The sequence below is a fragment of the Leptonychotes weddellii genome, chromosome 13, assembly GCF_054177405.1.
Source record: "Leptonychotes weddellii isolate Sample4059 chromosome 13, ASM5417740v2, whole genome shotgun sequence".
In the NCBI taxonomy this organism is placed as follows: Eukaryota; Metazoa; Chordata; class Mammalia; order Carnivora; family Phocidae; genus Leptonychotes; species Leptonychotes weddellii.
In genome coordinates, this window is record NC_138381.1 from 65,832,302 (window position 1) to 65,844,270 (window position 11,969).

The window sequence follows — 11,969 nt, forward strand, 5'->3', positions numbered from 1 at the left end:
ATGAGCGTTGTTTTAAATAAATACATGTTAATGATACCTTCCACCTGAATGGTGCCCTAGAGTTTTTGGAGAGCTTGCCCCTCCGTTTTTTCACTTAATTCTTACAATTTCATGCTTCTGACGAAGGGGTCAAGACAGAGAAGAGGGATGACTTGTTTGCGGCCACGTGTCTACGAAGCGACAGAGCTGCACTGAGAAGCTCCACGTTCGGCGTCCCGCGGCAGGACGCCTGGGTCAGAGGGCACGATGGCCTACCCCGTGGCTTCGGGGTGGCGGGTAAAGCTGGACGGATACAGATCTCAAAACCCCTACTGGCGATGGTCTGGGTGGATTCAGACCCTATTCCTGGCAAAGTGAAGTTTGCGAAGGCGGGAAGATCGGAGACTTACTATTGGCTCTCCCTCACATCCTTCCCTCACTTTGAACTCCTGGTCAAGAGTCACCAAGACCCCAGAGTTGTGCCAAGGCCCTGTTCTTTTTTGCTTTGTGCTTCACAGCTCGGCAGGGCCTCGTCCCAAACACCATCCTTCAGAGCATTAAGAATACAAGTAACTCACCTGATACACCTCCCAGCGAGAGCTCCCCCCGGTGCTCCCCTACACACAGAATGCTGAGGAGAGGGAAATTCCAGCTCTGCAGGCGTTCTACTGCGGGAACGGGGTCACAGGCAAGAAATGCTGGCAGGGCTCAGTACAAATGTCTCTGCTGCTGGGGCATGTATTGTTTGGCTAGGAGGCGTAGGCTTTTCTCAGAGAGAAGGAATGTCCAAAAGTATTTCAGACAGTAAGAGACATTCTCCTTCATATCAACGGGTAGGAGCGAGCAGCTCCTACCAGGAATATGCCAGCAAGTTCACAGCAGCAGGATTTTCCCCCACCCTATAGAGGAAAAGACTGCAAATGATGTGCCTGGCGTTGGCTCTCCAAACCTTCGGATGGTTCCTTCATGCACCACCCCGGCAAGAGCCCTCAGGCCCCCTGCCTGTGGAAGCTTGAGCTAGTGCTATCTTCCTCTGTACATCTGTAAGCCCCCTGAGGAGGGCAGATGACACGAAGGCTGCATGTGCTGGAAATGCAGTGGCAGCAAAGACAACGTCGCCAGCCAGAAATAACAGGCGCACGGAGGAAATGTTTTTGAAACAACGCAAAAATTCCAAGGACAGATGATCTCAACCGTCCCAGGTCCTTCGCCCTTTCTTTTTGGTATGCAGCCCCATCCACATTCATTGGCCACTGAGTCCTAACCTTTCCCGAGATCCTTTCCTCCCCAGTTCCTCAGTCACCATCCAGTTCTGGCCCCCTTGCCCCGTGACGAGCCATGCCACATCATCCCCTGGGCCCCGCTGCGCATCTGGCCCTATGCTGGGCACTCAGAATGTTCCCGCAAGACAGTGGACGTGCTCTCTACCTGCACTGTCCAAACGGGGAGCCACTAGCCACAGGTACCTCCCGAACACTGACAGTGTGGTAAATGTGACCGATCAACTGAATTTGTCATTTTATTAATTCTAATTAAATTCAAGTTGAATGAGCCGCATGTGGCTAGCAGCTATGGTGAAAGGCGGCTCAGCTTCAAGAGCTCTCTGTCTATGGAGAACCAGGGCATGGACCTCTCGCCTCCAATCCACTGCACAGATCCTAACCACAGCTCTTGTTACACCTTTCTTGGCTCCAGAACTTTCAAGGATGCCACATTATCTGTAGAATCCAACCTGCTTCTGCTAGCTTTCTATGGTAGCTACAATTAGCCGTTATATGTTGCTGACCTCAATTTCACTCATCTGACACTCTCTGACCTAAAGGAGCTCATAAAACAATCAGAAAAAGTGATTTATAATAAAAACCTTCCTCGTATGACCTTGTACATGGTTCCTCCCATTCTCCACAAGGTCTCTGTTTTCTCTGTGTGGCCGTCCTCATCGACTCTTCTACCCTGGTCTCAGTTCACTGCCTTCTCTCTCTCCTGTCTGCCTCCCCACCGCGTGCCCACCTGCCAATGTTCACGCCTTCTCCGGGAAGCCCTCCCTCACCACCCCAGCAGCCAGCCGTGGCTCGCCCTTTCAACATCTCTTAGCACCTTCTCTCTTCTTGCAGGTTAAGGAAGCTGAGGCTTAGAGGTTAAGTCACTTGTCCAAGGTCAGATACTTAGGAAGTGATAGGAACCTAAGGCCCCTGGTTCCCAAGCTGTGTTCCCAGACATACTTACTAAAACTTATGGTGAAGTTATCCTCACGCCAGTGTATCTGAACTTCACAGTGGGGCTCGACGGCCAGGACACACGTAATTTTCTAAAGCTCCTTCCTTACCTGGCATTCAGTAGACTCTAATACTCACCGACAAACTCACCGGGCTGGCCTCCTCTTCAGTTTCAAAGCACTGCATGACTAACTCACCATGGGAATCTCTAAGCACCTGGAACATGGGGTGCTCACCACCCACAGGACGCACTGGACACCTAAGACTCAGCACATAAAGGCTCTAAGTGGACAAACAGTCACCTGGTGGGCAGGCCCTCTTGGCAGCCAAGGGCATCGAACAACACAACCACTAAGTTTTCCACGTCACCTTGAGCGTCTCGACAGCTAGGCCTATGACTTCTCCATCTCTGGATCCCCGAGGGCCCAAAAGGCAGTGTGCACTCAATGAATGTAATGCTAATAATGAACATCCTTGTTGAATGTCATGCTAAGCAATTTATACATATTAACTAACCTAATCCTCAGTGTCTATCTTTGAGGGAAACTGAGGCTCAGAGAGGCTGAGCTGCTTGCCTGTGTTCACAGGGCCAAGAAGTGGAAGAGCCAGGCCAGGCAACCAGGAGGAGGACTCTGATGCACTGGATCTCTGCTGAATGGACACCTCAGGAAAATAGCACCGATAATGCTGACTTCTCCAACATTCAGGCCCAAGACCATTTGGCGGATCGAGCCAGGCAGGCATCTGAGTTGGGGAGGGGTGCGGTAAGCAGGGCTGGGAAGGCGTCTATGCAGAGGAGAGGTGGCTGCAGAGATGGGAGGCTGGTGACAGCCAGGGAGACCGATCAAACGAGCAAATGTTTTAGGGACAATTTGGAGCCAGGTTTCTGATGGTCAGGGAAGGGAGTCACAAATACGGAGAGAGAAAACGAGAATGAACTGTGAGATGTTGGATCAGAGAGGAAGGTATCAGTCTGAACTCACGGTTCCCAAAACTATTTAAATAGATAACTAGAGATGCAGGTGTGTGTGTGTGTGTGTGTGTGTGCATGCACACATAAATACACACATTCCCTAATTCTGCCCCCTGAGAGGGCCCAGGGAGGGAAACACCCTCTTAGTAATAAACACACCTTGTAAATTCCATTCTCCACTAAACAGAAGCAGGGCACCTTGGACAAATGACTGATTCCAGATATGGGGCAGAGAAAGTACAAGATGAGGCCTGGAAGACCTGGCATCAGAAAGCAAGGCAGTGCTGAAGGATGGCAGGGACAGGTCAAGGGTCACAGAAGCCAGCTTGAACGTGACCCCAGTGGCCAAGTCGGGGACTTTGAAGTCAATAATACAACCAGTGGATTATAAACCATGGGATAAAACAGACAAACATGAGTCTGTACAGATAAAAATAAACAGACAAGTTGACAAGGGATGGGATTAACATAATTTCTAAGTATCGCCCCCACGAAATACTTTTTAATGATAAAGGGGAAAAGAAGAACCATATAGTAAAGGAGCCACACAAAACTCACCTGAGTACCCAAAGTGAACAGCACCAGGAATGAGACAAACCGAAATCGCGTGCCCCCTGGCGGGATGCGAGGCAAAGTGCATAGTAAGGTTCCTGGGCTATGCCTGCCAGGGAGACCCCCACCTAAATCTAATCTCCAGGGACCACCACGTGAACCTAAACCCAGGGAAAGTCTATCCCCTGCATAGGACAGGCCTATTCCCTGCAAAAGTGTCCCATTCACAAGAGTCAAAGAAAGACGGAGGCCATGTGCTAGAATGAAGGAGACTCAGGCAAGACACCTACAAGCCACATGGACTCCTGAACTGGACCCTTCCGTTACAGAGGAGGTTAATGAGTCAAAGGGCAGACCTTGATTGGGCTCTGAGGGTGGGATGGTGGTAATGTGTCAGGGTCGAGGATCCAAGGTCTGCTGTGTAGGAGGAGGCCGTTGCCTATATGCAAAGGGTGATGGGCACCAGGCTGGCAACTTTACTCTCAAACGGTTCAGAAAAAACGTCTTTGTGTAGAACTTTCCTGTAAGTTTTATATTGTTTCCAAATTTAAAAAACTATTTGGAAAATTTCCACTTAATTGGATGTGGGGAAAACACTACTTGTAATTTTTCTTTACTGACAGGTGATAAAAGCTTTTAAGACTACTTTAATGGTAAAAAAAAGGCAAAAAAAAAAAAAAAAGACTACTTTATTGGTCATTGCCACTGGCATACTTCACGGCCTTTCTCTTCCATCTTTTGAAGACTTTTATACCCTCACCAATGGAGATCTCTACCTGCCTCAGGACCCTTTTCCCATTTTCCAGGATGGAGGCAGTCTTGCTTCGTGTGAGGCAGCAGAGAATGATGGGAAACTCTGCTCTCCCAGTTCCTCCTGGTCTTTGTGCATCCAGAATTTGGGGCCCTCATGCACACAAAGCCCTGACCCACGTAAAACCTAATTTTAGCATTTTCCTGCTTGAGACCACACTTCTGAAACGGCGGGAGGCCAACCTGCCTGTGCGAGCCTCCCATTGTGAAGGGCACATGAAGTCAGGACGCTACAGGCCCACAGGATGTGTGACTCAGCATCCTGTTTTCAATGTTTGGGGCGGTCAGCTGCTTTGGCACCAAGTCCTGCCGCTGACCTCACCTCTCCAGACCACAAATACCCAGGTTAATTGGTGGGACGGGCCGTAACATCAGCTCCCTCTGTGGGCCTCAGGGCTAAACCTAAAACAACCTGTTTACCCGCCCACCACACTGGGCCATCTTGGGAACACCCACAGGTGTCCATCAGGAAGGGTTCTTCAGAGGAATGAACCGAACCTGGTGGTATTTTAAGGAATATCATGATTCAAGCAACTGATCTTGTTTCTCTCTTTGCTTTGCCTACTAGGAAGCTCAAAGTCAGATCTGTAGCCACACTCTGGTAACTGTACCAATGTTATGCTGTGCATTCCACATACAAATCTTCTCCTGGCTTCATCTTATTTTCCCCTACTTTCCCTATGCCCCGCTTTTCTCATTAATTTTAAACTATATTGTTTTCTCTGAATTCTATACGGTGTTTTAGATCTCCTCTGGACAAAGCTATGGTAGACACAGCATACCCACATTCCCTGTGGTGGGTAAGGACTCTTTTTTTTTATTTAACAAAGAACCCCCAGCATTCAGCATAGAGCCCAATATATACGCACTAAATATATATTGGTTGAATTGATAAATAAAGCAAATAACTCAAAAACTGCCTCCATCACCAGGCTGCCTCACAAGAGACACTTCTGCCTCCCACCCCACATGGTGGGGTCAGCACAGGGGTGCCCAGGGCCCAGAGAACAGGCCCCTTGGGGAGCCCTCTTGCTGCATGGTTCAGTGGCCTCAGCCCCAGACCTAAGGAGCCACTCCCAAACCTCCGCCTGCTACCGACCAGACACAGAGCAGGCCGGCCCGGACATGTGGGAAATGACAAGTGATATCCAGAGGTGGCAGCCGCCTGGCTCTCTCAAGACCACATCCCTCCCTTGTGGGAATTTCAACTGGGCCCACATTTGGGGAAACACACCTTGAGAACTCTTGCCAAGCCACATGCCAAGACCTGACCGGGGGTTACTTCCGCCGTTGCAGGGTGGCCCCCAGCAGCGAGAGCATCAGACGTTTCCTAACACTGAACAACAACCGCTTTCTTTCAAACAAAGTCTTCTTAAAAATAACTTCAAAAGTAGCAATTAAAAAAAAAATTCTGTAAAAATAAAGGCCCGCAAGACATGGTGCTTCCCGGATAAAGGTCTGGTACAAGGTTCAGCAGAACTTGGGAGGGAAATAGGTCACGCGTTGGCTGTTTCTCCTCTCGGATTCCACTGGGTTGACCTCTGGTCTTTTGTGGTGAAACTGGGAATCTATGGAGGGAAGAAGGTCGGGATGGGCAGCTGGAGGGCTGGCAGTCACTACCATCAATGAAAATAACAGCTGAAAAAACCCCAACCAAACAGCTACCATGTGTCTAGTAGTATCAGCAAGGACTCTGGGCCCATGCAGTGAAACTCTCCCTAAGCCTCCCAAGGGCTCCGAGAGGGAGAAGAACTTTTCCTCGGTTTCAGGGAGGGCAGGCAGCTGGGTAGCAGGGCCCGTACCCTGACCCGGAGGCCAGGCACAGGCCTGCCTGCGGGACCTCTGTAATTGACGTGGCAGCCGGCCATCTCCCAGCTTCCGGGGGGCACAGCGGGCCGGCCAGCTGGCTTCCCTATTGGCACGCCACCTCCCACGTGTCACAGTACTGACCCCGCCCCAAAGTGGGCCTCGGGATCACACCCCCACCCCAGCCCAATCACTCGCATGCCTTGAAAATGGCTCCTCTGGACTCTGATTAATCCTATTTTGATTAATCCTGTTTTCTTACTGCAGCCTTCCTTGAAGCAGAACGACTTGTTTTGGATGTTCTCCTAGTCTGAGGAATTTTCTAATAAGCGGTCCAAATCCAGAGCTCTGACCACAGCACAAGGTGCGCCAAAGGCGAGTTCTGAAGGCCGGACTCCTTTCTTTCCAGCCCTCTCCTGAGAGCGAAGGGTGGCTGGCCCAGGGTTCTGCTGAGGAGAGGGTGGGTCCAAGCAAAGCGTCCACTTCCTCTCAGAGGCCACGCTAGTGTTCTCCGTGTCTGGGTCAGACCACAACCCTGACTTGGCTAGACTCCCCACAAATGTATGACCTTGACCTCAGTGCTGGAACGAAGGAGAAAGTCTGGGCCGTCTGTTACAAATCTGCAGCGAACGATGACAAGTTCAGTGCAACACAGGACAAGACAGGTGGGTCTGAGGACGCTCAATCTCGGATCTGGGGGCCATAATCTAATCTAGTCTCTTTACAAAGGAGTAGGCGGAGGCCCAGATATGTCTAGTGACCTGCCTAAGGTTGCGCAGCAGACAACGCCTCTCAGGACAGAACCTAGCTTTACTGACTCCCTCTCACAGGTTTGTTCCACTTACCATAAGGGCGATTGCTGGTACGAGCGTCAACCACGAGGCAAGACCTGGCCTGAGCACTGCCTGTGTACCGACGAGCTCCCCTGGTGCACTCAGTGCCTGGGAAGAAGCAGACCAGGGCCCCGTGGCATTCTTTTGAAGTCTAAGTACTGGTATTTCAAAAGCTTAATGAAACCTACTAGACTCTGAGCAAAACTCATTTCAAGTTAACATTAATAAGAAGTTTAATTAAGTTCCAACAGAATCAAATTAACTCTTTTCCTCTGTCCTCATTTGTCCCCACTCTAGGAGTTTTTCTTTTTTTTTTTTATAAAGATTTTATTTATTTATTTGAGAGAGAGAGAATGAGAGACAGAGAGCACGAGAGAGAAGAGGGTCAGAGGGAGAAGCAGACCCCCCGTTGAGCAGGGAGCCCGACGTGGGACTCGATCCCGGGACTCCAGGATCATGACCTGAGCTGAAGGCAGTTGCTTAACCAACTGAGCCACCCAGGCGCCCTCTAGGAGTTTTTCTAACAACAACAAAGCACTCAACCTGCCCTGAAGGCAAATTCTGATTTGAAAATCAAATGTCCCAACACACCAGGAATAACACCTGAGTTACACTGAACGGACCAGCAGGACAGCACAATGGCCCCAGAATTTTAGAAGTCTGTGTACCCCAATGTTGAAAACTGAGGGCCAGTGGGAAGCTACTGCCTTTAAAGCTGGGGGGATGGGGTCAGGAAAGGATGCGCTAAACGCAAAATTGCATGTCTCCTGTGAGGGACTGGACGGAGCAGAGAGGAGGGGACACGGGTTTCCCAGCCACTGCGACCTGCACTCAAAACCTGGCCCTGGCCTCTGGGCCTTTTCAAACTGCAGTTTCCTACGCTGGGGCTAGCAGTCACCCTGGAGGCTCATGGTGATGACACAAGGTCCTGTGAGCAAGGTTCCAAAGCCAGTGCCTGCACCTGCAGTAAACAGGAGCTGGTACTGTCATTCCCCAGGGGCTCTGCCCGGTGACTGCCCGGGAAGGGGGACACATGACAATTCTCACTCTCAGCAGGGCTTGGGGGCGCCGGGGGTCCCGCTAAAGGGGGGTCCTGCTAAAGCACACAGCTCACGGGGGGACTGCTAGGCTCCAAGCAGGAAGAATGGCTGCAAAGATGGCGGTTCTTCCGGGTGGACTCCTTCCTCTCTGCCTCCTGGTGAGAGCTCTGAACCACTGGCAGGAGGGCTAGTAGAGACGGCGCTTGAATTTGTGGGGTGAGGACAGGTTTTGAAGGCAGAGAGACATGGAGCCTGAGGGTCTTGCCTCTGTCACTTTATACTGCATGAAGTCAGGCCGGCTAACGTCTCCAAGACTCACTCTTCCAATCCACAGGACAAAATGGCGCCTTCCTCACAGGAAGTCTATGTAGGTTAAATGAAATAACTCACATTTGGCAACTCACAGAGTGGAGCATGTTTGGAGGCTCCCTTCCCGATCCTCTGTCCCTGCTTCACTTTCTCTCCTTAGCACTTACTAACACGCTATTAACGTTCTTGTTTATCTTCCTTACTGCCTCGTCTCCCCCAACAGAATGTTGGCCATGAGGGCAGAGATTTGTCTTGTTCACTGTTAGATTCCCAGCTCACAGAACAGTGGTTGGCACAGAGTACGTGCCCAGTAAGTATCTGCTGAATGAATGGCTCATAAGCAGACAGGTTAGGACAGAGGGGTGCCGCGAATGCTCTAACAGCGCCCATGTTGCCAAACTGCAGGAGGAAATGGCAGGAAGACTCTCTGTCCTTAGCATCCTGTATGTCATCCAAGAGCACCTCCAGTTCCTCCACGTGAAAAAGAACACAGTCAAGTCACTTTATGACACCTCAGTGGGGCCCATCCAGTGTGTGCCAGGTGCTGTGACGGCTGAAGCCAGGAAGGCCCTGTCCTGTCGCTCAGGCCCCGGGCTCAGGAGGGCCTCAAGCTTGGTTAGCTCTGCTATCACCACCTTGAAATTCTTAATCATTTTTTTAAAAAAGGCCTCCACAACTTCCATTCTGTACTGGGCTCCACATATTAGGCAGCCAGCTCTGCTAATAGGGGAACGTTTACGTACGTAAGTAAATATACAACAAAGCGAGTCCCAAGGAAATACGAAGGAGAGAAAAGTGCACGTGGGAAGGAAAAGGAAGAGCCATGAATCACTACAGAAGCTGGCCCCTGAAGGAGGTACAGACAAAGGGCATTTGTTCAGTGTTTACTACAGTGAAAAGGTTCGTGGCGTTATGGTATTTAATTCTGACAACAACCCCACAAGCTGTATAAGGTCTGGGCCCACTGCCTAATGAGGTGACAGATGACAGAGGTGGGAGCCAAACCCAGGCCTGTTCCCTAAAGCCAAAGCTCACGGAGGGAGATGCAAGGGTCAATGCAGGTGGTATTTCAGAGGACAAAATATTCAAAGTGGGGGTGAATCCAAGAGATGCCAAGCCTGAAAGTGGGAACAAGCATGTGGGCGCTGAGCGGAAAGAATGTGACATTCACTGGCATGAGGGTCAAAGCCTGCGGGCTCACTGGTGCTCCTGACCTCTTCCCTTGAGGACCCTGAGAACATCTCTCAGTCGGCATCACCTTTACATAATGTACCCACAGGCTGAGACCAGTGGGCAGAATTCAGAGAAGGCCCAAGATCCCAGCCCCTGTTACAGGTGCCCTGGGTGAGCCTCTATCCTGAATGTGGTAGAACCAGCTAACGGGATGGGACAGTTGCCCCCTTTAGGTGACACTGTATGGTAAAGGTGATGGGATGGTCACTCCTGTGATGGCATTCCCTTACAAGATTCTACAGCAGCAGATCCTCCCGTTGGCCTTGAAGAAGCAAGCCACCATGACCTCCACAGCTACAAGAAAAGGAATTCTGCCAAGAACCACGTAAGTTTGGACAAGAACCTGAAGCTCAGATGCGACCCCAGCCCTGGCCAAAACCTTGACTACACCCACGTGAGAACCCAAGCAGAGGACCCAACTAGACCATGTCCAGATTCCCAACTGTGAGGCGATGACCAGGAACTGTTTTGGACTGCCAGGTGTGGACTAACTTGTTACACGGCGACTGCTAACGGATACAGTGACCTGCTGCAGAACTGGGATGCACAGGATGCTTGACGCCCCTTGGCAGGACTTCACCGGACGGAGTATCCACAAGGACAAGAAAGTCCAGGCTAAGAAACCATTGAGAAAAGCAGAGAGGAACCCCAAGGGTGGACAGGCATAAAAGACAGGGTGCTGGAGACGGGGAAGCGAGGACATGGGGAGCAAGGACATGCCTGCCCCCCAGTCCGACCTGCTGCTGTGGGGGAGGGAGGGAAGGCACAACCACACTCCAGATGGTTATCAGGAGAGTGGGGGCCTCTGGGGAATTCTAGGTCAAGATCCAAAGGGGGAGGGAGCATGGAGGGAAAGGCAGAGGTGCAAGGGAGGTCATCGTTTACCAGGGACACCACATAAAACAGAAGACAAAGTCCTGCTGCCTTGGCCCCAATGTTTGCTTGGGTAGGCACGAAAAAAAATTAAAAGAACTCTAATGAACATTTTCATACGCTTGACTTGGAAACTCTGGATGGAAACAACAACAACAAAAAACATTCACTCCCGATCCACCCTCTGGAAACAACACAACCAGATTCTCTCCCCGGGGCCCTGCCTGGCACACACGCACTAATGTCTCATGCCAGACTGGGGCAGCTCCCAGGATGGCGAGGGAGCCAGGAGCCACCGCCAGCAAAGCCATCTGCTCACCAATTCCCACAGTCTGAGCAGCACAGCTTCCAGAAGGGGACTGCTGGAGCCTGGCGGCAGTCTGCACACACGAAGGGCAGGGGACAGGACACAGAGAACGAGATCTCCATGGCTGTGCATCAGTCAGCTTCGTTCTGGGCATGAGGTGATCATGCTAAGGGCTTCTGAGAAACTGTCTGAATCACAACCCTGACTCGGCAGTGTGTGCCTTCCTATTTGCATGTCACAGGGATGCAGCCGGGAAAAGGACGGGGCTGCTCCAGGTCACAGAGCATCCACGGTGGTGGCCCTCCCAGGGGCCCAGCATGATAGAGTGGACACTGCACCCGCAGGAAGTCCAGCTCTCTAAGTCTGGGCTGTGAACTGACACTAATACGAACATCTTATCAGGACCAAACGTCGCGATGGTTCTTCCAGCCTGTCATGAGCCTGGCTCCGTGTGAGGAGCCCCACCCCAGCTACTCCACGACCCTGAAAGGTCCTAGTTGTTTCTGTTTTACAGATGGAACGACAGAGTCCCACAGAAGTGCAGAAAGGCACAGAGGCAAAGGAGCTCAGCCACCAGTGTAGGAGCCAGATTCTGAATCTAGGTCTGCCTGGCTCCAAACCCCACACTGTCTCCTCTGCACCTTGCTCTTTGTCATACGGGTATGCAATATACCGCAGGGCCAGAACGAAGTGAACATATTTCAACCGTTGAAATGTCATGCACAGGCAGAGAACTAAGGCCCCGTCCCTAAGGGAAGCACCCCCAACGGTGAGGGATGAGACAAAAGCACGTGCACCTGCCACGTAGGGCAGGTGTGGTACCTGGCCCACAGAGACGAGCTAAGAGCTACCTGCCAAAGAGAGGGAAATCACAGATGTCTGAGGGCGGGACCACTGAGCTGGCCCAGCAGGAAATGGAACTGGCTTCAAGAAAGAGCCTGGCCAGGGAGCGGGACTGAAACACAGCACGTACAAGAGTGGGGGGGGGGGTGGAGAGCAGGCAAGACGGGACCAGAGCAAGAGTTACAGGGGCACTTC

The 11,969-nt window shown here is 51.3% G+C and overlaps 1 protein-coding gene across 3 annotated transcripts in view; it reads right to left on the reverse strand.

Moving 5' to 3' along the window:
- SSH1 (slingshot protein phosphatase 1) overlaps positions 1-11,969 on the reverse strand; it is a 59,697-nt gene that overhangs the window by 39,828 nt on the left and 7,900 nt on the right. Inside the window, exon 1 of one of the 3 annotated variants that reach the window (XM_081801980.1) lies at positions 558-5,713. The exons of the other annotated variants lie outside the window; for them this stretch is intronic. The gene's annotated coding sequence lies outside the window, so the exon portion shown is untranslated. Of the gene's footprint in view, positions 1-557; positions 5,714-11,969 lie in introns of those variants that run through there. 3 annotated transcript variants of the gene reach the window in all.